The sequence below is a fragment of the Delphinus delphis genome, chromosome 1, assembly GCF_949987515.2.
Source record: "Delphinus delphis chromosome 1, mDelDel1.2, whole genome shotgun sequence".
In the NCBI taxonomy this organism is placed as follows: domain Eukaryota; kingdom Metazoa; phylum Chordata; class Mammalia; order Artiodactyla; family Delphinidae; genus Delphinus; species Delphinus delphis.
The window spans coordinates 148,726,481-148,739,143 of NC_082683.1; positions in this window are offsets into that span (position 1 = coordinate 148,726,481).

Below are 12,663 nucleotides of genomic sequence, written 5' to 3' on the forward strand. Positions count from 1 at the left end.
TTATATACATAAACAATAAAATAATAATGATAGCTAAATTTACTGTGCCCAGATTCTGGTTCTGTTTTCTATGTATTAGCTCATTTAAACCTTATAGTGACTCTGTGGGACAATTGCTATGTTTGACAGATGAGGAAACTGAGTCACAGAGAGGCATGGTCTCTTTCCTGAAATCACTCAGCTAGTAACAGGTGGAGGTCTAAATTGAACCCGTGTGCCTCCAGAGCCTGTGCTCCTCAGGGAAGACGGCCCCTGTGGGATGTGTAGGAGCCACCAGAGGTCAGAGCAGAGAGGTCAGCTGCTGACCAGTCAGACTCCGAGATCCGGTTTCTCCCTGTTGGAGCCGGCTGCCCCCGCTGCTTCAGGGACGGGACTGCCCTGTTGTATTACCCAAGTTTGCCAGGAGGATTAGCCTCTTCCTCGTGTCAAAACAAGCCAAGCAGGAAAAAAATCAACAAACAACTCATGACTTCCAGCAGAAAAAGCTCTGCAGCTTCTCCAGCAGGAGGGAGATCTCTGCTGCGGAGGCTCAAACGTCCCAGGTTACGTCCTGGGACGTAGGCGTGTGCCGAGAGGGACTGAGACCCTTGGTTTTACAGGTCGGTGCCCCGAGGCGCGGCCCACTTGGTGCTCAGCCCCTGCCAGCAGCTCTCCTCCTTGGCTCCCCGTCACGCTGCGTGAGATTTGCTGGTGTCCTGTCGCTGAGCCTGACTGGTTCTGTTTCCATGCTTTTCTGCACATCATTCCTTGCCCCTTGGGTTGCCTTTGCTCCTTCCATTTTTATTGAAAGTTTTGGATTCTTCAGAGCCCCCTTTAGCTTCTGCCTCCTCCGTGGAGCCTCTTTGCCTCCAGTGAATCCTGCCCCCTCTAGGTTCCTGTTGCATTTATTAACTCTTTTAATCACTGGGCTCCCCAATACTGCCTAGCGGTGGCTTCAAAAAATTTATGTGTGTATGACATTTGCATATTTGTGTATGCACACATCGTGCATTTGCATACACATTTGCATGTATGTATATATATGCATATTTCTTATTTATAAGGTGGGGGATGGTAATGCATGCCTTCCACAAGTAATATTTATTGAGTGCCTGCTATATTGCAGGCGCTATTCTGGGCTCCAGGGATTTAGCAGTTTACAAAGCAGACAGAAGTCCCCTGTTCTCATGGAGCTGACACTCCAGCCAGTTTCAGGAAGAGCCCCCGCCCCCTCCAGAGTTGCTGGGAGAAGAGGAGGAGGCAGAGGGTCCCTGCTGATTGATCAGAGGTGGAACCACAACCTGGGTGGGACTGCAGCAGGATGGAGGCTGCTCTGGTGGCCTGCATGGGGCACAGGGACTCCCAGGGTGAGATATCTGCTGTGAAAGAGGAGGAGGAGGAGGAAAGGCCACCTGGGTTGCCCTGAAGGGGCAGCATATCTCTTTCCCCCTCCCCAGTCATAACCCGTGCCTGACCCTGAGGCTAAGCCCACTCCCAGCCCCTCACACAACCCCAGTGGGCAGGAGGGACAGCACCAGGTGGAGGCACCCCGGTCTCGGCTGCAGCCCCAGAGCCCTGTGCCTCACAGCTGCGCCACCTCCCCCGCCCCAGCCCTCCCATGTGCTGGTGAAGGCTTACCTGGCACAGAGGCAGCCCGGCTGGCAGGGGCACATGGAGTCTTCCTGGCCACGCAAGGCCACTGAAAGAAGAGGTCATTCGACAGACCCCAGAGATCCCCCTCCCCAGCTTGTACCAGAGGCAGGACTCTGGAGTCACTGAGCCCCCAGCAGATCTGGGGTCAAGTTCCCCCACCTAGTGGCCTGGGGTAAATGTAGATGTTGAGTGGATTTGCCGTGGATTTGGGCTTCTCATCACCTCACGCTGTGACCATGGGCTATTGCTCATACATAACATCCCTTCCTGCTTTCTTCCTAGGATGAGGGAGGGCAACCTTGAGTGATGTTTTATCCCTCCATGCATCTCTTTTCCATGTGGGAAGTACCCGTTTCCAAGGTATCTCTTTGGGAAGTAGAGAGAGGGGGCCATGGCCGTGGCCATCCCTGCATTTGGCTCTACCCGTGGCTCTGGTCACCTCTGACTGCCCTGCTGGGCCTCAGAGCCCACACCAGCCTCTCTGCGAGGGGCAGGGTGATTTTGAGTAAGTTTTACTTGACCTTTGCTTTGATTCAATTCCCTCATCTATGATATGGGACTGGTAATAATTACACCTACCTCATGGAGTTATTGAAAGGATTAAATGAGCCTATAAATGAGCTTAAAATAGAGCCTGGCTCACGGTAAGTGCTCTCTATGTCTGTTAATCCTAGATTACTCACCACGTTTGTGAAGTGGTGGTGGGCTTGTTTGCTTAGCTCTGTGACCACGAGCTCCCTGTGGGCAGGACATGTCTTATGTGTTCTGTAGTCTCAGTGCCTAGCCCACCCAGTGCCTGGCACATGGTAGGCATTCAGCAAACGTGTTAACAGTGACCTCTGGATTTGGGCCAAGGTGAAGGGCAGACTCAGCATATGTGGAGGCATACAGGAGGGAGGCCTATGGAAGGGCAATTAAGCAGGATCAGAGGTTGCAGAATGGGAGAGTGTGGAAACAGGTTGGGGGGGTGGATTGGGACCAGATGCGAGGGGGCCTGGAACGCTAGCAGAAAGCCACGGCAAGGCACTGGGGAACTGTGGAGGGTTTCAGAACAGGAGAGGGACATGCAGGTCCAGGATTTCAGGGAAGATCCTGGTAGAAGAATCTAGACTACACTGGAGAAGAGAGAGCCTGGAGCTAGCAGGGCGACCGGTTAGGAGGTGCTGGGGACACACGGCTGAGAGTCAACAAGGCATGTGGGCAGGCGGCATGCTATCTGCTCCCCTGCCCCGCCTGGCCCCCGGCGCCACGAGGAACCAGGCCAGCCTGTTGTGACCTTCGCCATCCAGCCCTGACTGTTCCAGCCCTGGTGCTTGTCTATTTGCAGCCTCCTCTCTCTGACACCTTGCGCAGGTTGCCAGGTTACGGCAGCCCGTGCTGCGCAAGTCCTCGTGCCCCAGCTCCGATGCCACTTGCGTCCCCCTCACTCTCCAGCCTCTGGATGTCGGTGTTTATTGTTTTAATCTTAAAGTGAGAAACAGTGAGGTTGGTGGAAATAGGCCATGTGCTTTTATTTGTTCTTCTAACCAAGGACAGGCATGTTTCCCAATCCCAGGAGCAGGACCTGGAGCCCAGGATGGAGATGTAGGCAGAGTGCAGAGGATTCACCAGGGAGGGCCGAGTGCTCTGGGGGTCTGGACCAGAAAGTGACTGTTTGATCCTGTGGCGGGAGCCTGTATCTGCCTGCTTGCTGGTCCCGGAACAGGTCCATCAGGGCAGATACTGCTGTTCAGAGCCACCATGGCAGGGCTGGGTCCCAGCCTGGCCGGCGGGAGGGCACAGGTCTTGGCCATTAAGGACACTGGCTTATCCTTGCGACCTGTGCCCTTGAATCTGGGCCACACTCTTATGAGGTGCTGGCTTGTGTAAGGAAGTTGCTTGTAGCCAACCTGTCTTAATAAGCATCTGCTGCATATCTGGTCTCCGCTGTAACAGCCACCTGGGAAGCCAGGGGACACCGCAGGCCTGCCTGGGCAGTGGAGTGCAGTGACAGTGCCCGCCATTTAATGAGCGTTTACTATGTGTTGGCCATTGCGCTGAGCACTCTGCATACATTATCTCATTTAACCCTGAGGATAACCACATGTCGCAGTTGTTATTAGCACTGTTTTTTGGATGAAGCAACTGAGACAAGAGGAGGTTAATTAACTTGCCCTGGGTCACACAGCCAGTAAATTCAAGTTTCCCTGAGTCAGAGCCCCTGTGGTCAGTCCTGATGCTCATGCGATGGGCACCTAGAACTCGGGACTTGTCGTTGGGAAGACCTAGGGTCAGTTTTTTGCTCTGCCTCTCCGTTACTGGCTGGACGATCTTGGCCAGCTGCCCTCACTTTTCTCATTTGCCCATCTGTAAAATGGGAATAACTATGTATACTTCACAAGGCTTCGAGGGGGGATAAAATGGCATAGTTTGTCATAAAACTTGTTTGTGCACAAGAAGGAGTTATACATACATTACACCTCATTAAATGAGTCGATAGTAAAAACTTAAAACTACTTACAGAAAAAGGTACATGTTCACGTGCCTTTTTTTTTTTTTTTTTTTTTTTTAAGGAAATGTGGTTGGTCCCACCTTTGTCCCTGGAGTTGTCAAGCATGAAAATGGGGAGGAGTTCATCAGGGAAGGACAGAGTTCGGAGGAAGTCTCCTAAGAGGAGGATGTCACTAGCTTGCCTAGCACAGTGGTTGGGAGTCTGGTACTGGCCGCATACCCTGCACAGGCTCCTCAGCCCCTAACCTGTACAGTGGAGGTGATGGCCATCCCAGCTTCCAAGTGCCGTCGTGAGGACCGACTGAGCTGTGATACACGCATGGGGCCGGCACCAGGCCTGATGCGTGGTGAGTGATTAGTGGATATTGAGGTCCACGTTCATGATGAGGCGGATGCTGTTTGGACAGGTAAGGGGGAAGGGACGTCCTGGTTTGGGGGCTTAGCCTTATTTGAAGGCTCTCTTGAAGGGGCATGGGGAGCACACATGTCTGGTGGGAATGAGGACCTAGGCCCCAGAGCAACCTTGGGAGGAGGCCAGACCCTTGATAAGGGCTCTAAGGCAAATGGAGGCTCTACTTCTCCTACCCTTCATGTCCCAAAGCTGGGGTCAGTGGGGGTCAGAGCTGTGGGGGAGGAGGTCACGGTCCTCCTGCAGGTGGTGGGGAGATGGCCATGTCCTAGAGGTCCGCTGGCCGGGTTCCAGCTTGGGTCTGAGCAGGTTACAAATCAGAGGGAGGAGGGATGCCTTCCGTGGTGTAGCTTGGCTTTGTCATCTTGGCCGAGGAACAAAGTTTATTCACAAAGGGTTCCTGCCATTTTTAAACTTGTTACTTGGTTCTGTGTGTGAGAGAGTGAAAGGAGACGGGAGGGTAAGAGTTGGGGTTGGGGTGAGAGGGCGGTTAACGTTGGAAGTGACCCGCTGAGGCCCCTTTATCTCTTTCTTGCATGAAGGTGGTGTAGTAACTTTGGGTATAGCCTAAAGGTACGTAGTGGTCAGTCAGTATCTGGGCATTTTATGATTTAGAAAATGAGAGGTAAACACGGATATTTCAGGTATTTAGAAGTAGGCCCCAAAGAAGTTGTACTGTGTTTCCACTCTTGTGCTCACTTGTTTGTTCGGCCAGCAGACGGTTACTGGAAGTGGGTGTGCCATCCGTGGTGGCGTGAAGAGCTGTGAGAGGCAGTCCAGGTCCACAAGAAGCTTCCTTGCAGTCAGGCTGTTTTATAACTGTTCCCAAATCATGTTAGCTCTGGAATCTATTTTAGGAACTCCTTTGGTTATGAACCATATCTTATATTTAATTTTGATTCTCTTTCTCCTCCTGTCCTGGATTCAGTAGCCTCATCCACAAACACTGTGTGCCTGGCGTTACCATAGGTATTGGAAGTATTTAGAAGAATCAGAGATACTTGGTAGAAACGCGTTAACTAACGAGAGCTGCTGCCTAGAACGGCCTCCCAAGGACTTTAGGCCTTCTCTGTGCAGTCACCACTTCCATGTCGCAGAGGACCCTGGAGCCCACCAGTATCTGTGAGATGCCTGGAGCTGGGCATCAAGGCAGAGGGCATTGCTCCCCTTTTCTTTGGTTGGTGAGTGTTCATAATAATAGTAGGAATTCCAGCCCACCCCAGGGGGCGCCTGAAGGTAGGTGAGGCTCTTGAGATCTTTCTGCCTACCTCTGAGGGCTGCGATGGCGCTCCTTTGCTTCTTTCTCTTCATTTGTTCCTGTATCTGGTGAGGATGGCGTTCTGCTCAGATCTACAGTGAGTAGCCATGGGGAGCTGTTAGAGTCTCTGGTCTTTGATTCTCTGGGAGAGGGTGGGTTTGACAGTGCCTTCCCACCTCTGAGATGAGGACAGCTGGATTCTGTCTCCTCCGTCCTCAGCATCGCGTGGGGCCACACCGAAAAGAAAACCTCATGACTGATCCCAAGGTCCAGAGTTGACACTGCACTGATTTCAGCCCAGGGCAAGCCACCGTTAGCATCTTCCGGCCAGAGGGTGTTTGTGAAAGCACAGGTCGGGTGTCCCTTTGACATTTGCTTGGGGATCCTTTCCAGAAGCTGGAGGAAGAGGAGTAGATTCATGTTTGACAAGTCTAGATCAAGGGAAGGACAGAGAAGCAGGAGCCTCGCAGGACCAGTGTGTGCAGGGAAGGGACTCGGACCAAGTGAACGCGTTTCCGGTGTGTTTGTCAGGGACTTAGGGTGGTAATGTTGACAGGGAGCATGATCAGCCAATCAACAAGCATAGATTGGGTGCCTCTGGGAGTTTCACATTGGAGAGAATGACAGAGAATTCTAAACCTGGCACAGGCCTTTGAAAAGTTCAGACTCTAGTGGGAGGCATAGATGAGCACACGTGACAAGGCATGACAGTGTATTATGAGGCCCCGGACTGTAACACAGGGTTACACGTGCTGTTGGCATTTGGAGAAGGGAGGACCATCATGGCCATCTATCCTGCCTGGGAAAGACTGGAGAATGACCACATCAGCAGTGTCAGCACACAGGGAGCAATCAGGACGGGGCAGGGAGCTCTGGGGTCAGAGAACAGGGTTCTGTTCCCAGCTAAGGAAAGTTGCGCAGATGAGTGGACATAATATACGTGAAAGCATCTGGCTGAGTGTTTTTCGTGTAGAAATAATTCAGCAGAGGTTTGTTGATATATTCCTAAGATCACGACTGAGAGAGTCCCAAGGAAGATATCACAGCAAGGTTTAAAAACAGTGTAGGGGGTGAGGGTGGGAGTGGAGGGGCGGGGCAGCTGCACTGGTGGAGAAAGCAGGAGGGAGGGAGGGAGAGCTCCTGTGGGAAGAAGGTTCTGCTGGAGGTCAGTCTGCTGTCCCTCCTCCTCAGGCCACTTTTGGAGGGTTGTTCAGATCCCAATGAGAAGGAAAATGTCAAAGTAGAATGAGTGCAGAGGAGGGCTGCTGGCATATGAGGAATGGTTAAAGCACGGGCATATATACCCCAGAGAGGGGAAGATTTCAGCAGGACGAGTTTGCTGGGCAGAGTTTTGTGTATTGAAAGGACTGTGACGTGATGTGGGTGTCGGGCTTACTCTGCGGCAGTGACAGGGCGGCCGCTGTTGGTGCAGGGAGCTGGGTCATTGTCCCTCCCTTTGAGCTGCGAAGGACTCGAGGGAGGAAAGATGGGTGGCCCTCTGAGATAGTGAGCCCCTTCAGCGGTGCTCTTGGTGTTTACAGGTAAGCTGAATGGCCATGACGCAGGGATGCTAATAATAAAAAGTCATAATAGTTGCCACTTCCTGAATGCTTGTCGTGTAGCAGGCAGTGTGACCCAGGGCTTTACTTGTATGGACTCACCTAATCTCCTACAACACTGGGCAGGGGTATGAGTAGCTTCTTAGCCCTACTTTATAGATGAGAAAACTTAGCCTGAGAAATGAAGTAACCCACCCAAGGTCCCATACATTGGCCTCCAGCCCAAGGCCAGTCTCCTTGTATTGGTGAAAGGTGAGGCCGGATGACCTGTAGGGTGTCTTACAACACCAGGTTTCTAAGTCTCTATCTGGTGGGTCATCCCAGCCATTTGGATGGGGTTGGGCAGCTCTCTTGGGTCCAGGGCAGGAGTGGCGGTTACTGCTCTCCCGGTGACCTCACTGGGACTGGGAAGTCAGCAGGGGTATTCCGTTGGCTGTTAGGAACTGGCCTTGCCGGGGAAGTGGCTGGGGAGCCCCCAGGCTTATCTGAGCGTCCCAGCTCCTTGCATCCGGTGTCCTCTAACCCTCTGGTGACTCTGGGGTCTCGGAAGCACCAGTGGTCCTTTTTTGTGTCAGCTTCCCCAGAAGCTTCTTGACTGTGTCGTCAGCGCACTCAGCCTGCAGGTGTCCCCCCACCCCCTTAGCTCTGTCACTGCAGAAGGGCACAGAGTGATGTCCAGGGGCCAAGACCTACCTTGTTTTGGGGGGCCAGAGTGGGATTAAGGAGCCAGCTGTCCTCCTACTGTCCTAGTTCTCCAGGCTCTGGCAACCGGGAAAGCCCTTGCTTCCATGGGCAGAGTTCCCCGAAGAGGGCCTAACACCAAGCCTGACACATAGTCAGCCCCAGGCATGTTTTTTTGGAATAACAAATGTTTAGGACTCACCTGCCTTCTCAGTGCTCACCCTAGGCCCTGAGGCCTCTGGAGGTTTTAGAGGGAGGGCGTTGGAGGGTGGGCCGCGCCTGTCACTCCACATTCAATGGCACTGGGAGAAGCTTCTCAGCGTCATCCTTTGTGTTTTAAGGCTGTCACTGTTTCTCTGCTTCGGGGGCAAGAACACTGACCTTCCAGGCCTGAACCAGATCCTAACCTGAGAATAACGGCTGCCCGCCAGTCCCAGAGGCCTTCAGAGAGCTGAACCTTCATGTGTTGTTCCAACACCTTCCCTCTGTAAATGAAACACTCACAGGACTGCCCTTTATCCCACGGTTCTGGTCATCATCCCCTCCCTACTCTTGAGCTCTCTGTATGCATAGGAGGTACTCACATCATCAAAAATTTTGTGGGACCTTACTTTTGTTAAGGCTTAATATTATGAAAATAATGTACAGTGCATCCCCAATATCGCCCCCAAATATGACATTAAATATTATGTTTTAGACTGCCCCAACCCCTCGCCCACCCAAGGCTCGTCAGATGAGAGCCTTGTCCCCACTCCAGCTCCTGACAAGGCCGGCGCTTTGCTGAAAGTCCAGACCTGTGCCCTGGCGTGCACGATGGCTCCGAGGTCTTTCCTGTCCCTCTCAGGCTGTGGGCAAGGTCATGGGCATGGGCATGCCCCCTGGGTGGGGGAGAAGGCAGTATGGAAGTTAAAGTGCAAGTCAGAGTTGTTTGGGGAACCCCCATCCTACTTGTGTTTGTGACAACTGCTCTCTAGTTCTGACTCAGCTGAGTGAAGCAATAGTTGGTACCGGGGCAGGAAAGAAACGCCATTTTTGAGACACGTGGCACTCATGTGGTCATGCAGAGGTCAGTACAGCCCCGTGAATCATCAGTTGCCCTGGTTCTCCGTACCCTAGATATGTCTGCTCCTGCTCAGCACTTCCCTCTTTGATCAAGAACCCCAGGGGCAGCAGTAACATCTAAGGGTCCTAGCCTGTGCCTGGAGGGCATCTGGCCAAGACCCCTCATTTCCCCAGCCGCATCTGGCCGGTGGCACAGACGGCAGGGTCCGCCGTGTAGGGATGGGGTAGAGCTCCTTTCAGTCCGACTCATGTGGCCCGGCCACACTCCGTCTCTCTGGAAATTATTTCCATCCGTTGACGGCCAGGATTTCAAGAACAGCCAGCCAAGAGTTGCATTGGATTACTCCCTGAGTCCCAAGAAGACTTTGCCCCCTGCATTTCAGGCAACCCTAGGAGCTCCTCGTTCAGGGGCTTTGGCTAGTGGAATGACCATGTTTACTGAGCCCCAGCCCACTGTCAGAATAGTAGGTGCCCGTCTCATTGCCAGCCTGCGTTTTGCCTGAGGCTGAGCCGTGAGCCCTCTGGGGCAGTAGCTTAGATTTAACGTTCAGTGGCCTAGGGTAAGGCAGACATTTTGGCCTTTTCCATTTTCCCGGGAGGTGGTGGGAGCCAGCTTGGGCAGGTCAGTTTGGAGCGTGGATTTTTGGCCTGAGAGGCAGACTGACTCAGTCTGCCCAGAAGAAAGCGTCTACTTATGAATAGAGCATACCGGTCACAATATCTCCCACCCTAGGCCTGACCTTCCCCCTAAACAAACGTGCCCCGTCACTACGCTGCCCTTGGCGTATTCCACACGGGAGTCTCTGTTGGTGCTGGGGCTCACTTCTGTTTGTTAAGGAGCTGACTTGGCCCTCACTCATCTTCTTTCACCCTGTAGTTAGGGGAGTCCTGTGTTCTCAGGGCCAGCGTCTGGCAGGCCACTTACTGTCTGCTGCCTGGTTCCAGCTCCCCGCCCGTGGCGGCATTCCGTGTCTGCATCTGCATCTCACCTCTGCCAGGACCTACCCTCCAGCACAGGCTGTCCCTAGCCCTTGTCTCTCGGATTTTCACTTGGCACGTGGTGCAGCATTGTGTCCTTGGAGTGTTTGTTTTCACTGCTGGGGCCTTGTTTCACTTCAGCTCAGCAACCTGGGCAGAAGTGCCGTGGTCCTCTGGGTTGGGAATTTGATGGGAAAAACTCCTCTGGTTCTGGGGTAGTTGTTTCTGGAGACTGACGAGATGCGGTCTTTAAGGCTGTTAGACGGACCACATCATGGTCGTTATTGTTGATCGAAGCTGTTAACGGCACGGTTCTTTCAGGAACCTTTTCCCCATGGATAACATCAGACGTCTAATCTACAAGTACCGTTTCTGACACCCCCCCCCCGACTCAGCACATTTTCAGACTTTTTCTAATTATATATATTTATAGATTCTGTGTTTTTGTTTCTTCTTAAAGTTCCCTGAGATTAGAATTTCCTTACCAGGTAGTTAACTGTCCCAGCAATTCGGCTTTTACTTGGCACTCAAGCTTTTTCCTCGAAGCCCCTCCTCTGTCTTCAGCCTATCACCTCAACATACTCCACCTTGTCTTCTTGGTCTTGTCAGTATGAAGCGAGGTGTGGTTGTGCCTGATTAGTACTTGGTTGAAAGACTGAGATTGCCAGGTACTGTAGGTCTCTTGAGGTGTTACTAGGCCTTTTCTTCCAGTGCCTGGTATGGTACCAACCACAAAAACATCATGGTCCATCATCACCATCATCATCATAGTGATACTGGTACCAGTTGAACATTAACTCTGTGTTGGGCATTGTGCTGAACGCTCCTGTATCTCATACCATCCTCACCAAGAAAACCCCTAGGAAGTATGGATGCAGCTGAAAATAGGAACTTAGGAAGGTCAAGTAAGTGGTTCAAGTCTGTATAACTAGTAGAGGCTGTATTAGGATGCACATTCAAACCTGTCTCACTTTAGAGTCTGAGTTTTTCACCACTATCTGCATTATCCTCGTTTAGTCGTATGTCCTCACGAAATGTTTGTTGAATGGCAAGATTGTTCCCACAGTCTGGCTGGCCTCTGAGGTATCACTAACCATGATGAGGATAGCACCCAATATTTTTGAATACTTAGATTGCTAGGCTCTGTAATAATGTGATGTAAGTGACACGCATCAGGTTAATCTATGTAATCTGCAGAGCTCAGTGAGGACGATTTCCCCCGTTCTGCAGATTAGGAAACCGAGGCTCAGAAAGGCTGAGTTAAGTTGCTCAAGATCACACAGCTAAAGAGTATATACGTTGGGATTTAGCTGCCAGTTATCTCTTGAACAGTGTGAGTCTGTTCTCTTGATCACTATGTTATTGTCTACAAAAAAAAAAAAAAAAAAGATTAATTTCTCCCTCTGTCCCTTTCTTCTTGCTGCCCCCTTCCTTAGCTTGGGATGCTTTTTCTGTGTCTGTTTCTTTTCATCCTACTCTTTCTGAGAGGCCCAGGCTGCGCTCAGACTATGTCTGAACGTTGCAAAATTAGTTATTCAATTTATATTTTCTTAAACTTTACTTGTAGACATATCCTCACGTTAAAACATCACCTGATTTAAGATTGGTGCTCCATACTGTAAGAGTAGACCTATTTGTCTATCTTATTTCTGACCAAAGGAATGGAACAGAGAGCCTGGTTATAGACCCGTGTATATCTGGACACCTGATTTATGACAAAGGGGGCACTGCTGGGCAGTAGGAAATGAACGGTCATTTTAATAATAAACAGTGCTGGGTCAGTTGGATGTCCACAAGGAAAGAAATAATCTTGACCACTACCTCACGTCATGCACAAAAATAAATTCCAGAGAGATCATCAATCTCAATGTGAAAGTTAAGACAAAATAAAACTTCATTTACAAGGTCACATAGAGTATCTTCATAACCTTGAGGTAGCCATACATTTTTTTAAAGAAGACACCAAGAGCACCAAAAATAAAGGAAAAGATTGATAAGTTGGATGACATTAAAATGAGGAACTTCTCATCATCAAAAGACATCAACAAGAGAAAAGGCAAGCAGAGTGGAAAGGATACATGTAATACCTACAACCGGCAAGTGGATTCGTATCCAGAGTACGTAAATAATCCAACAGACACGTAAGAAAAAGAGCCCCTCTCCCCCACAAAAATGGGCAAAAGAATATTCCATACTTATAAACTGAGTTGTATACAGTTTTCTTCTCCCAATTCTAGGTTTTAACCAATTTGTCCTGGGTCATTGGCACAGCCTGGTGGCTGGCCTTGGGAACTGTCTAATCCCCTGGCTCATCTTGACATTTTCTTTTATGTCTGGACTGTGGACCCTTCATTTTGCATGTCCTGTGTCACTCAGCTGTTTTTCTGCCACGAGTGCCTCCCTTCTCATGAATACACAATACATCGGTCTCTTCCTCTTTTCCTTTGGCTTGTTAACTTTTGACCATCTATTTTAAGACTCTTTCTCTCCGGCTTCTTCTCCCTTACCATCCCTCCTGCTTCCACCCCACCCCTTTTTCGTTTCCCTTTTTGTCCCTCCTTGTTTAGCCTAAAGACTTGTCGTTGCAATGGTTA